The sequence below is a fragment of the Aethalodelphis obliquidens genome, unplaced genomic scaffold, assembly GCF_003676395.1.
Source record: "Aethalodelphis obliquidens isolate GAN/ISIS:26980383/991018 unplaced genomic scaffold, ASM367639v1 scaffold7, whole genome shotgun sequence".
Lineage (NCBI taxonomy): Eukaryota > Metazoa > Chordata > Mammalia > Artiodactyla > Delphinidae > Aethalodelphis > Aethalodelphis obliquidens.
The window spans coordinates 23,536,185-23,550,011 of record NW_020837951.1 but is presented as its reverse complement, the minus strand read 5'-3'; the positions used below and the strand labels follow the sequence as shown (position 1 = coordinate 23,550,011).

Here is a 13,827-nt window from a genome sequence, read left to right as displayed (position 1 = left end):
AGCAAAGGGTAACACAACCCCATATTCCAAAACTTTCTAGATATTTTAGTGCAAGAAATGCCATATCACTGAAGCACTTGAGGATTATCATGAAATCCTAGCAAAAAATGTAATCACCTCAGAAGTGGTAATAAAAAAGAGAAACAACCAGAGAGGCACACATTGTTATTTATTTATTTATGTTTTTGAATTTTATTTTTTTATACAGCAGGTTCTTATTAGTTATCTATTTTGGTTTTTTTTAAAGGATTTTTATACTATATTAAAAAACCACAAAATAAAAAAGGGATCAGTCGACATATATCTTAGAAGTCCTTCCAGAGTCTCTGTACCCACAGCCATGCAGGCTGCCTGTCGCCTTGCTCTCCGCTGCTCAGTCTGCAGCTTATTGAAGGATCGCTGGAGATGACTCAGGCTCTAGTTCTTGCAGTCACACTTGTTCTGCCAAATCCAAGACCCTGAATTTATCCAAATTGCAGAAACATGCTTTGACCACCCGTCCACCAAAATACCTCCCATTCAGATCAAAAACAGCTTTAATTGCTGATTCAACCCTCTCAAATTCTAAAAATATTCGTACTGCTTCATCATTAGGGGCACCAGGAATTTCAAATATCACACATTTTCCAACTTTGCCATATTTTTCACACTCTTCCTTGGTTTCAACTTCCAAGTCTTCATCTACCTCTCCTGCACCAACCATGTTCCTTAGTAGGACCACTTTAGTAGGACACTTATGTATTTCAGTTAATGGATTTGAATCCCACTTCCTGGTTGCATCTTTCTCAGTGGCGTCGCCCACGATGATCTTGCCTCCCCGCTTGCTGGTCTTCTCCCCTGACAGCGCTGTGCTCAAGCCCTGCTCGTGCTTCCCAAGACCCTGGCCTTCCTGGAAGCCGTACTTCTGCATGATTTTATGTGCTACTGTGCCACCCATGTTGGGGAGGAAGGAGTTGCCAGGGCCGGTCGGGGATCTGGGTCTGTCTTCTTCCTCGTACACTGGGGGAGGGATAGCAGCTTTGGAAGACGGTGAGCGAGGTCTTGAATCCTCGGCATAAGGAAAGTCTCGGAGTAACTCTTTGTGTTTCTCTACAAGAGAAGTGGGTGGTGGAATGGCAGCTCCGCCCCTACTTCTCTTCTTCCTCTCTGGCTCATAATCTTCATCAGAATCTGAATCTGGTCGCCTGGAAAACCCCCTAGCTTCATGTCTGTCTTTACGCCTCTTTTCTCTCTCTTCTATTTCTGTCTTTCCAGCTTCCACTGTCTCTGTCGCTCCTCTGTTTGGCGCTTCACTACTTTCTCATAATCGTTAGGAAACATGGGATCATATTCATCAGCTAGGGGAATCAAAACTTCTCCTGCAGTGGGAACCGGATCCGTGAGGCCCGCTGCCACGTGCGGCGCGGTGTCCACAATCTGCCTCTGGTCTGAAGAGGCACCTGGCTTTGGGTTGATTACCGGGTCAAGGACTGTACTTTGTTTTGTCCTCTGGCTCTTCGCCTGAGTGACAGCTGCCTTCTTCACCTGGAGCTGAGACTACAGAAGTGTGAAGTTTTGGGACCAGGCTGCTGTTTTTGAGTCACTGGTCTCCACTCCCAGGTCATCGTACAGGGACATCTCAGTTTAATGCCGGCCCGCCCGGCCGACGCTCCCAGGCCGAGGCGGCGCACCGGGGCCGAGGCGGCGCGGACTCGACGGGCTGGGCGCTGGGTGTCAGCCCCAGACGGCCGGACGTCTCCGGCGCCAACCCCTACGCTGAGTCCGCGGGGCCCAAGGCGGCGCCGTCATTTCTTTTTTTTTTTTTTTAATTGAGGTATAGTTGATGTACAATGTTATGTAAGTTACAGGTGTATAACATAGTGTTTCATAATTTTTAAAGGTTATACGCCACTTACAGTTATTATAAAATATTGGCTCTATTCCCTGTGTTGTACAATATGTCCCTGTAGCTTATTTCTTTTATACGCAGTAGTTTGGTACCTCTTAATCCCCTACCTATATGTTGCCCCTCCCCTCTTCCCTCTCTCCACTGGTAGCCGCTAGTTTGTTCTCTATATCTGTGAATCTCGTTTTTGTTATGTTCACTAGTTTGTTATATTTTTTTAGATTCCACATGTAAGTGGTAGCATACAGTATTTGTCTTTCTCTGTCTGATATTTCACTTAGCATAATTTCCTCCAAGTCCATCCATGTTGTTAAAGGTCATTTTTATTATTGCCGAGTAGTTTCAGTTGTAAGGATATACGTCAATTTGTTTATCCATTCCCCTGTTAATGGACAGTTGGATGGTTTCTAGTTTTTGACTACTATGAATAAAATTGCTATAACATTTACATACTAATCTTTGTGTAGACATGTGTTTTAATTTCTTTTGGGTAGCAGCCAGGAGTGGAATTGCTGAGTCTGTGGTACATATGTGCTTAACTTTATAAGAAATTTGTGTTAGGTTTTGTCAGATACTTTTTTTTGCATCTATTGAGCAAATCATGTGGGTTTTCTTCTTTGATTGTTAATATGGTGAAATACAATAATTGAAATTCAAACGTTAAATATTCAAACACTTGATCCATGCTGATTAACCTTTTCTATACATTGCCTGACTTGATTTCTTAAAATTTTGTTACAGATTTTTGCAATCATATTATGAAGGATGTTGGTCTCAGTTTTTCATTTCTTTGCAATGTGTTTGCCTGGTGTAGGTATCAAGATAATGTTGGTCTCATAAAATGACTTGGGAAGTGTTCTCTCTTCCTCCGTTCTCTGGTAGAATTGGTATTATTTCTTCCTTAAATGCTTGATAGAATTTATCAGTAAAGATATCTGGGTCTGGAAGTTTCTTTGTTAGAAGGTTTTAAATTACAAATTGATTTTTTTTTTCTATTTTTTGGCCATGCCACGCAGCATGCGGGATCTTAGTTCCCCAACCAGGGGTCGAACCCATGCCCCCTGCAGTGGAAGCGAGGTGTCTTAACCATTGGACTGCCAGGGAATCCCACAAATCAGTTTTCTTTAACAGATATTGAGATACTCAGATTTCCTATTTCTTCTTGAGTCAGTTTTATTAATTTCTATCTTTCAAGACATTTGTCTATTTCATCTAAGTTGCTGAGTTTATTGACAAACATCTTTTCACAGTCTTCTCTTATTGTCCCTTTAATGACTTTAAAGTTAGTAGTGATGTTCCCGCTATCATTTCTGCTATTGGTAATTGTGGTTTTTTTTCTTTTTAACTTGATCAGTCTGGCTAAGGGTTTGTCAAATTTGTTGATATTTTGTTTGTTTGACCATATTCTATTTCATTGATTTCTGTTTACTTTGGTGAAAGTTTAGACAATTAATCTTAGACATTTCTTGTTCTTGTCTTGTTTTATTGTTAACTTTTTAAATGTATAGAAATGTATACTATAGGAAGTGAGAATTTCCCATAACCCATTCCCCCCGGAGGTAACTGCCTTTCTACCAATGTGCTGATCACCAAAGACATACTAAAGGACTTGACATCCCACTAATCCACCACATGCCTTTGAACATGGGTGCCTTTGCTCCTGACATTCCTTCAGAAAGGAATACTCTCCCCAACATTCTCCACCTGGTGAATTCATAGTTATTAAGGTCCATCTCAAATACCACGTCCTCCTTGAAATTTCCTTCAGTTCCTCCAATCAGAGTTCATTCTCTTCTCTGTGTACCACTGGACTCTGCATGATTGTACTATATTGATCATTGGAAGGGTAGAATTTGAATTTGGTCCATTTGTTCCAAAGTCCACACTTTCGTGTGCTATGCTGCTTCCTTGGCATTTTTCTATTGGATTTTAGAGCAGTTTTCTATAATTCTTGACTTACTATACTCTTTCTGTTTGTTTGTTTTAATTGAGGTATAATTCACATTACATAAAATTCTCCTTTTTAAGGTGCACAATTATTACAGGATTTTAATCTCAAATTTCTTTATGGAAAGAATTATATTCATCTTAGTATTTCCAGTTCCTGGTACAGCACTTAACACTCAATATAAGACATTAAATATAAGTAAATGTTTCCTGAATGAAGAAAATAAGTGTTTACCATATGTTCTCTGCTGGTATTTCTCAAATTCAGTGTGCATACAAATCACCCAGGGAGACTGTTAAAATGCAGATTCTGATTTGGAAGTGGAATCTGAGATCTAAACTTCTAACAAGCTTTTTACATGATGCCTGTGCTGCTGATCTGAGGACCACACTTTGTTCTATTTGTTTGTTTTTTATTTTATTTATTTATTTTTTAAATGTTTTTATTGGAGTGTAATTGCTTTACAATGGTGTGTTAGTTTCTGCTTTATAACAAAGTGAATCAGTTATACATATGCATATGTTTCCATATCTCTTCCCTCTTACGTCTCCCCACCTCCCACCCTCCCTATCCCACCCCTCTAGCTGGTCACACAGCACTGAGCTGATCTCCCTGTGCTATGCGGCAGCTTCCCACTAGCTATCTACCTTACGTTTGGTGGTGTATATATGTCCATGCCTCTCTCTCGCTTTGTCACAGCTCACCCTTCCCCTCCCCATATCCTCAAGTCCATTCTCTAGTAGGTCTGTGTCTTTATTCCTGTCTTACCCCTAGGTTCTTCATGACATTTTTTTCCCCCTTAAATTCCATATATATGTGTTAGCATACGGTATTTGTCTTTCTCTTTCTGACTTACTTCACTCTGTATGACGGACTCTAGGTCTATCCACCTCATTACAAATAGCTCAATTTCGTTTCTTTTTATGGCTGAGTAACATTCCATTGTATATATGTGCCACATCTTCTTTATCCATTCATCTGTTGATGGACATTTAGGTTGCTTCCATGTCCTGGCTATTGTAAATAGAGCTGCAATGAACATTTTGGTACATGACTCTTTTTTTTTTTTTTTTTTTTTTTTTGCGGTACGCGGGCCTCTCAGTGTTGTGGCCTCTCCCGTTGCGGAGCACAGGCTCCAGACGCGCAGGCTCAGCGGCCATGGCTCACGGGACCAGCCGCTCCGCAGCATGTGGGATCTTCCCGGATCGGGGCACGAACCCATGTGCCCTGCATCGGCAGGCAGACTCTCAACCACTGCGCCACCAGGGAAGCCCCATGACTCTTTTTGAATTATAGTTTTCTCAGGATATATGCTCAGTACTGGGATTGCTGGGTCATACGGTAGTTTCTATTTTTAGTTTTTTAAGGAACCTCCATACTGTTCTCCTAGTGGCTGTATCAACTTACATTCCCACCAACAGTGCAAGAGGGTTCCCTTTTCTCCACACCCTCTCCAGCATTTATTGTTTCTAGATTTTGTGATGATGGCCATTCTGACCGGTGTGAGATGATACCTCATTGTAGTTTTGATTTGCATTTCTCTAATGATTAGTGATGTTGAGCATTCTTTCATGTGTTTGTTGGCAATCTGTATATCTTCTTTGGAGAAATGTCTATTTAGGTCTTCTGCCCATTTTTGGATTGGGTTGTTTGTTTTTTTGATATTGAGCTGCATGAGCTGCTTGTATATTTTGGAGATTAATTCTTTGTCAGTTGCTTCGTTTGCAAGTATTTTCTCCCATTCTGAGGTTTGTCTTTTCGTCTTGTTTATGGTTTCCTTTGCTGTGCAAAAGCTTTGAAGTTTCATTAGGTCCCATTTGTTTATTTTTGTTTTTATTCCCATTTCTCTACGAGGTGGGTCAAAAAGGATCTTCCTGTGATTTATGTCATAGAGTGTTCTGCCTATGTTTTCCTCTAAGAGTCTGATAGTGTCTGGCCTTACATTTAGGTCTTTAATCCATTTTGAGTTTATTTTTGTGTATGGTGTTAGGGAGTGTTCTAATTTCATTCTTTTACATGTAGCTGTCCAGTTTTTTTTTATGGTTTTTATTCATCAGTTTGATAATATGGTGTATCACATTGATTGATTTGTGTACATTGAAGAATCCTTGCATCCCTGGGATAAATCCCACTTGATCGTGGTGTATGATCCTTTTAATGTGTTTTTGGATCCTGTTAGCTCTTCTCTAAATGTTTGATAGAATTCGCCTGTGAAGCCATCTGGTCCTGGGCTTTTGTTTGTTGGAAGATTTTTAATCACAGTTTCAATTTCAGTGCTTGTGATTGGTCTGTTCGTATTTTCTATTTCTTCCTGCTTCAGTTTCGGAAGGTTGTGCATTTCTCAAAATTTTTCAATTCCTTCCAGGTTCGGACCACACTTTGAATTGCAACGCTCTAAGGTACCTTCTCTCTAGAGTAAAGGTAGTTCTCCTGAACGTACGCAAGGGGGCGCAATGGGCCAACATTTCTACTGCTATTTATAACAAAGTAGTGAATGAATTCCTGTGACATGCTTTTTGGCAGCTGTTTTGCTAATTATTATTTATTTCATGGAACAGGCACAGTAGATAGCTCAGTATACTAAAAATAGACTTTCCTTTAAGCCATGTGTTTTGAAGAATTTGCCACGATTATGCGCATAGAAACTGGAAACCCTCACAATCTGTTATTAGAAGTGTCAAATAAGAATAGCACTAAAAAATTATTAGATATGAGAGATCTGAAAGATGTGAAAATGATAATAATAGTGATAATAAAAGTAATAATGATAATATCAGTCATTTATCGATACCTATTAAGTGTGTAGTATTGTACTAGCTGTCTCACATGAATGGTTTCATTTAATCCTCACAACCACCCCATGAAATAAGGTAATATTGCCCTCATTTTACAGGTAAGAAAATCGATGCTTAGAGAAATTAAATAAAATGCCCAAGTTCTGGAAGTCATAATTGGAAGGGTAGAATTTGAACATGCTCCATCTTTTTCTTTTTTAATTAATTTATTTATTTATTGAATTTTATTTATTTTTTTATACAGCAGGTTCTTATTAGTTATCTATTTTATACACATCACTGTATACCTGTCAATCCCAATCTCCCAATTCATCACACCACCACCACCACCCCACCTCCCAGCCACTTTCCCCACTTGATGTCCATACGTTTGTTCTCTACGTCTGTGTCTCTCTTTCTGCCCTGAACATGCTCCATCTTTTTCCAAAGTTCACACTCCTGTGTGCTGTGCTGCTTCCTCAGAATTTTCTTTTCTTTTTTTGTGGGCGGAGGATTTTCTTTTGGTGTTTAGAGCAGTGATCTACGATTCTTGATTTGCCATACGCTTTTTAAAATTTGAGATGTGATTCATATAGCATAAAGTTCACCCTTCTAAAGCACACAGTTCACTGGTTTTTAGTATAATAAATACAAGGTTGTGCAACTATTGTCATATCTAATTCCGGAATATTTTTGTCACCCCCTAAGAGAAATCCATACTCATTAGCAGTCTCTCCTCCTTTTCCCCTTCCACAGCCCCTGAAAACCACTAATTTACCTTCTATCCCTATGAATTTGTCTATTCCAGGCATTTCACATAAGTGTAATCATGCAACTCGTGGCCTTTTGTGTCTGGCTTTTTTCACAGAGCATAATGTTTTCGGAGTTCATCCATATTGTAGCATACATCAGTCCTTCCTTTTTATGTCTGAACAATATTCCAAAGTATAGACATACCACATTTTGTTTATTCATTTATCAATGGATAGACATTTGGGTTGTTTCCATTTTATAGCAATTATGAATAATGCTGCTATGAACATTTAGATATACATTTTTGGACAAACATAAATTTTCAATTCTCTTGGGTAAATACCAGAGAGTGGAATTGCTGGATTATATGTTAACCCTATGTTCAGCTTCTTGAGGGACTTCTAGATGGTTTTCCTCAGTAGCTGCACCATTTTATATTCCCACCAACAGTTTCCTCCATATGATTGTCGTTGTTGATTTACCATGATCTGGTGATCATGAATTAATCGAAGGGGAGACAATCAAATTCTCAAACATGTTTCAAAATGAGATGCCCTTTAATTTTTTAAAGTGATGAGTGGGCTTCTGCCTACCGCTGTGGAAAGAACACTGAACTGGGCTTCTTCATCATTAACTATCGTTCTCTATGATTAACTGTGTGACCCATATTATGATCTAGTCCTTCAGACTCTCAGCTGTAGATCTGGGATAATAAAACCTGCCTTGTTTCCCTGGTGGTACTGGCATGAAGTTAAAACCAAATAGCTAAGGCAGGAGAAAGCACTTTCACAAATGAAAGAGTTGCCAAAATTAATGAAGTTTAAGCACCAGTGCCCCTCTTTTGCCTTGGCCCTTTCCAAGGCCCCGGTCTCTGGCCACTCTGTAACCCTTCTCCTCTAGTGGGGTGGCACTGGAGTGGACAAGGACATGCTGAGTCACAACTAAAGGTAAGTTCAGCTGGGCTCTATGGGACTTGTTTCTAATAAGGTGAATCCTAGGTATCAAGAAAGTCATGGCAGTACCTTCATTTATTCAACAACCAACTGTATTGCATCTAGTACCTGTACTAAGTGCTGGGAATACAATTTTTTTTTGGGTTCGCGGACCTCTCACTGTTGTGGCCTCTCCCGTTGCGGAGCACAGGCTCCGGACGCGCAAGCTCAGTGGCCATGGCTCACGGGCCTAACCACTCCGCGGCATGTTGGATCTTCCCGGACCAGGACACAAACCCGTGTCCCCTGCATCAGCAGGCGGACTCTCAACCACTGCGCCACCAGGGAAGCCCAAGGGAATACAATTTTTAAAAAGGGTAGTTGGAATTTAATATAGCCTTCTGGGACACCAATTGACAGAGCACACTTATTGATAAAATAAGCAAATATAGAAGAATTACATAACATGAATAATAAGCCTGAAAACATAGATACATATCACATATATCCAACAAATAGAATATGTACTTTTTCTATATGTGCAACATTATGTTTCTGCCACTGTATACGCTGCATTGTGCTCACCACCAAAAGTATAGTTTCCACCTGTCACCATTCAGTTGATCCCCTTTACCTGTTTCACCCTCCCCCCACTCCCCTTCCCCTCTGCTAACCACTACTCTTTTCTCTGTATTTATTTGTTTGTTTTTATCTGGTTTGGTCCATTCATTTATTTAAAACCATGTTTTATATTCTACATATGTGTGAAATCATATGGTATTTGTCTTTCTCCGTCTGACTTATTTTACTTAGCATAATACCCACAAGGTCCATCCACTTTGTTCAAATGGCAAGATTTCATCTTTCTTTTATGGCTGAGTAGTATTCCATTGTGTGTGTATGTATATATACACACACTTCTTTATTCAGTCGTACATTGATGGGCACTTAGGTTGTTTTCATACCTTGGCTATTGTAAATAACGCTTCAATGAACATAGGGGTGCATGTATCTTTTCAATTAGTGTTTTCATATTCTTTAGATAAATACCCAGAAGTGAGATAGCTGGATGATATAGTAGTTCTATTCTTAATTTTTTGAGGCACCTCTTTACTGTTCTCCGTAGTGGCTGCACTAATTTACGTTCCCACCAACAGTGTGTGAGGGCTCCCTTTTCTCCACATCGTCTCCAACATTTTTTATATCTTGCCTTTTTGATAATAACCATAGAATATGTACATTTGGATTGTACCTTGTATCTTTATTAATATTGGCCATGTTCTAGGCCACAGAAAAAGATCAATTTATTCCAAAGATTATTTTATTCAGTATCATGCAGACTGTGTTCTGTAATTATAATGCAATAAAATTAGAAATCAATAACAATAAAAGAGTTAAAAAACTTTCCTTTTTCTGGAAACCAACAAACAACAAAAACAAATCAAAACCAAAAACAGTCCCCCAAATCCTTGGGTTAAAAAGGTCATCATATGTCAGAATGCATGAGGCACAAAGTAGTATTTAGAGGGAAAAATTATAGTTTGAACAAATTTATTAGAAAGCAGGACCATTTGAAGGAAAATAAACAAAGCATTCAACAAGAATAGTTTGAAGAAGACAACTGAGCAAACTCTACTCATGGGGTTCTGACTTATATGTACACAGGATGCTGAGTGAGCCCAGTGGAGGTGCATCTAACCTGCGGGCATCACATGTGAGCTGTTTGATGGAGTATAAGGAATCAGATTAAGATATCTGGGAAAAGCAAAGAGCAAGTGCGCTGAGGTGAGAAGCAGCCAGTGGTTGTGCCCCACTGCAGGGAACGGTTCCTATGGAGAGGAGGTCACAGAGAAGGCAAGGGTTACGTCAGACCATGAAAGCTTTGTTGTGAAATAAAAGGAAGGCATAACATATTTTTTAAAATAAAAGGATGATGATTTCAAATAAGAGTTTGAGCTCCAGGGTCAGATGATGCTGAGTTTGAATCTCACTTACGCAAACTGTGGGGTTCTAGCTGTGTGCTCATGGGCCAGCCATTTAACCTCTGCAAGCCTCAATGTCCTCATCTTTAAGTAATAATAATAGCTACCTGATAAGTGTATTGGTGTATAAAGCACTTAGCACAGTGCCTGACATAGACTTAGGATTCATCTGTTGTTCCAGTGTAATTGTTCATAGCACACCCTTTCATGATCAAAAGTGTCTCTGTTTGGACTTCCCTGGTGGCGCAGTGGTTGAGAGTCCTCCTGCCGATGCAGGGGACGCGGGTTCGTGCCCCGGTCTGGGAGGATCCCACATGCCACGGAGCGACTAGGCCTGTGAGCCATGGCCACTGAACCTGCGCGTCCGGAGCCTGTGCTCCGCAGCGGGAGAGGCCACAACAGTGAGAGGCCCGCGTACCACAAAAAAAAAAAAAAAAAAATAGTGTCTCTGGCTGATAAATTATATGGTCACATCAAGTTGGCACTCAGTATGTCACCTCTATGTGTGCGTTTGATGATCTTTAGAAAAATCATCCTGGATGCACATTGGAGCCTGGATTTGAAGGACACTAGACTAAAGACAGAGGGGTCACTTAGGAGGGACCTGAGCCAGGCAGGTGAGGACAGACTGGAGAGTTCCAGAAGAGAGGTGTATTTTTTAAAAAGGACGCAGCTTTTATACAACTGGTGACTACTAAGATGCTTCTAGGCTTCATTAATATTCCTGACTTAGAGGACCAAGTGGGTGGTGACAGGGAATTCACCCCAGTGGGTCTAACAGAAGGAAGCACATATTCGGGATGCAGGCATGTGGGATGGTGAGTTTTGGACGTGTCAACTTTAAAGACGTCTGGGGGATTGCAGCATGGAGGGGATCATTAGAGAGTCAGAAAGCAGAATCTGAAGTTCAGGGAGAGGCCAGGTCTGAAGATGGAAATATGGGTCTTACCTGTATGTGTGAGCAAACGAGATGACTCAGGGAGAGAAGTGAAAAGTGAGATGAGATGAGGGCTGAAGAGCAAGCCCCGAGGAACACTGCCAGGTAGGCGTCCATGAAGGATGCTGTTGCCCGGGAGCTTGGGAAAGCCAGGAGAAATAAGGGTCAGAGCAGACAAAGAGGGCAGAGTCTCAAGGTGCAGTGAGCTGTCAGTGGCATCAGTTCTATGGAGAAGTTGGATATGAGGAGGGCACAGAAGTGCCATCGGGTTCTGCCTGTGACGTCACGGCTGCTTTGGGAAGAAAGTTTCCGAGGAGTGGTGGGGTGGAAGCCGATTGCAGAGAGTTTAGTTTGAATGGATGGCAGCTCAGGAGGAATGAAGAGTTAAGTTGTACTTATAATGTTTCTCAGACTCATAGATTCAAGTCAAATCCATAATTCTGATAATTAAAAGAATCCCTTAGTTCTGGTATAATTCTTGTGGCTGACGAATGAGCATCCCTAGTTACTGCTCATTGTGTGCTGATATCGTGCCGGACACCCTGGCCACAGTGTCTGGTGTGACAATCCCAGCGAGGGGATGAGGAAGGTGTCCCTTGACAAATGCAGAAACTGAAGTTCAGAGGCTCTACGTGACCTGCTCAATGTCACACAACTACCCGGTCCCAGAACTGCAAATCACACTCATCTCTGATCCACCCCAAGTCCAGTTCATTCCTCTGAACCTCAACTCCAACCTCAGAACCTTCCCTCTTTTTTTAAACTGTCTGAAAAAGAAATTCAAAAACCCCTACTACATAGTAACCACTTTTAAAAATAAAAATAAAAATGCAGAAAGTTCTCATAGCTGCCGATGGAACCAATCACTTGTTCGTCACGGTATAACTTGGGGACCTCAGAAATGTGAAAAGCATTAAAAAAAAATCACTGTGCTTTCTTGTGCTGAAAGGGAACAGTGGGAAATGACCTGTCTTTCCTACCTGAGCCCCCACCCCCCGCTTTAGGGGAAACAAGGAAACTGTGTATCTTTCAGTCCCAGAAAAGGGGGCCTTGTCTGTGAGTAAAATAGCAAGTTTCATCTTAACCTTCAAGAATGATGTCTTTTCATGTCTTCATGGGGTACCTGAAGCCCTGCCAACCTCATGAGTGAGAAACCAGACCCACTCACCCTGGCCTGTCCACACCGGTCCCCACCACATCGGAGGCTCTTTCAGGGGTGTGAGTGCACCCTTGTCCTTGGGGAGCCATTCGTATGTTATTCTCTACAGCACATGCGTGCTCTGTACAGCCTTTTCTATGTATGGAACACTTCATAATATGGTCCCAAAGGCACTGCTTAAAAAATATAAAGAAGAGTAAGACTAATATTTTCAAGAGAAAAAAAAATCTTTTTTTTAAAAATAGATCTTTATTGGAGTATAACTGTGTCACAATACTGTGTTATTTTCTGTTGTACAACAACGTGAATCAGCCATATGCATACATATATCCCCATATCCCCTCCCTCTGCGTCTCCCTCCCACTTTTCCTATCCCACCCCTCTAGGTTGTTGCAAAGCCCCGAGCTGATCTCCCTGTGCTATGCAGCTGCTTCCCACTAGCCATCCATTTTACATTTGGTAGTGTATATATGTCTATGCCACTCTCTCACTTTGCCCCAGCTTCCCCTTCCCCCACCCATGTCATCAGATCTATTCTCTATGTCTATGTCTTTATTCCTGCCTTGCCACTAGGTTCATCAGTACCGTTTTTTTTTTTTTAGATTCCATATATATGCATTAGTGTGCGGCATTTGTTTTTCTCTTTCTGACTTACTTCACTCTGTAGGACAGTCTCTAGGTCCATCCACCTCACTACAAGTAACTCAATTTTATTTCTTTTTATGGCTGAGTATATATGTATATACACATATATTCCATTGTATATATGTGCCACATCTTTATCCATTCATCTGTCAATGGACATTTAGGTTGCTTCTATGTCCTGGCTATCGTAAATAGTGCTGCAATGAACGTTGTGTTACATGACTCTTTTTGAATTATGGTTTTCTCAGGGTATATGCCCAGTAGTGAGATTGCTGGGTCATATGTTAGTCTATTTTTATTTTATTTTATTATTTTTTTTTGCGGCACGCGGGCCTCTCACTGCTGTGGCCTCTCTCGTTTTGGAGCACAGGCTCCAGATGCGCAGGCCCAGCGGCCATGGCTCACGGGCCCAGCCGCCCCGCGGCATGTGGGATCTTCCCGGACTGGGGCACGAACCAGTGTCCCCTGCATCGGCAGGCGGATCCTCAACCACTGCGCCACCAGGGAAGCCCCTAGTTTTAGTTTTTTAAGGAACCTCCATACTGTTCTGCATAGTGGCTGTATCAATTTACATTCACAATCAGCAGTGCAGGAGGGTTTCTTTTTCACCATACCCTTTCCAGCATTTACTGTTTCTAGATTTTTTGATAATGGCCATTCTGTGAGGTGATACCTCATTGTTGTTTTGATTTGCATTTCTCTAATAATTAGGGATGTTGAGCAGCTTTTCATGTGCCTCTTGGCCATCTGTATGTCTTCTTTAGTGAAATATCTATTTAGGTCTTCCACCCATTTTTTTTTTTTTTTTTTTT

The 13,827-nt window shown here is 41.0% G+C and overlaps 1 protein-coding gene and 1 pseudogene across 10 annotated transcripts in view; one reads left to right on the top strand and one right to left on the bottom strand.

Annotated features, from left to right (window-relative positions):
* The window catches only part of PALM2AKAP2 (PALM2 and AKAP2 fusion), a 607,743-nt gene that overhangs the window by 28,296 nt on the left and 565,620 nt on the right, over window positions 1-13,827 (top strand). The gene's annotated exons all lie outside the window — the stretch shown is intronic.
* On the bottom strand, window positions 236-1,794 carry LOC113619835 (splicing factor 45 pseudogene; annotated as a pseudogene).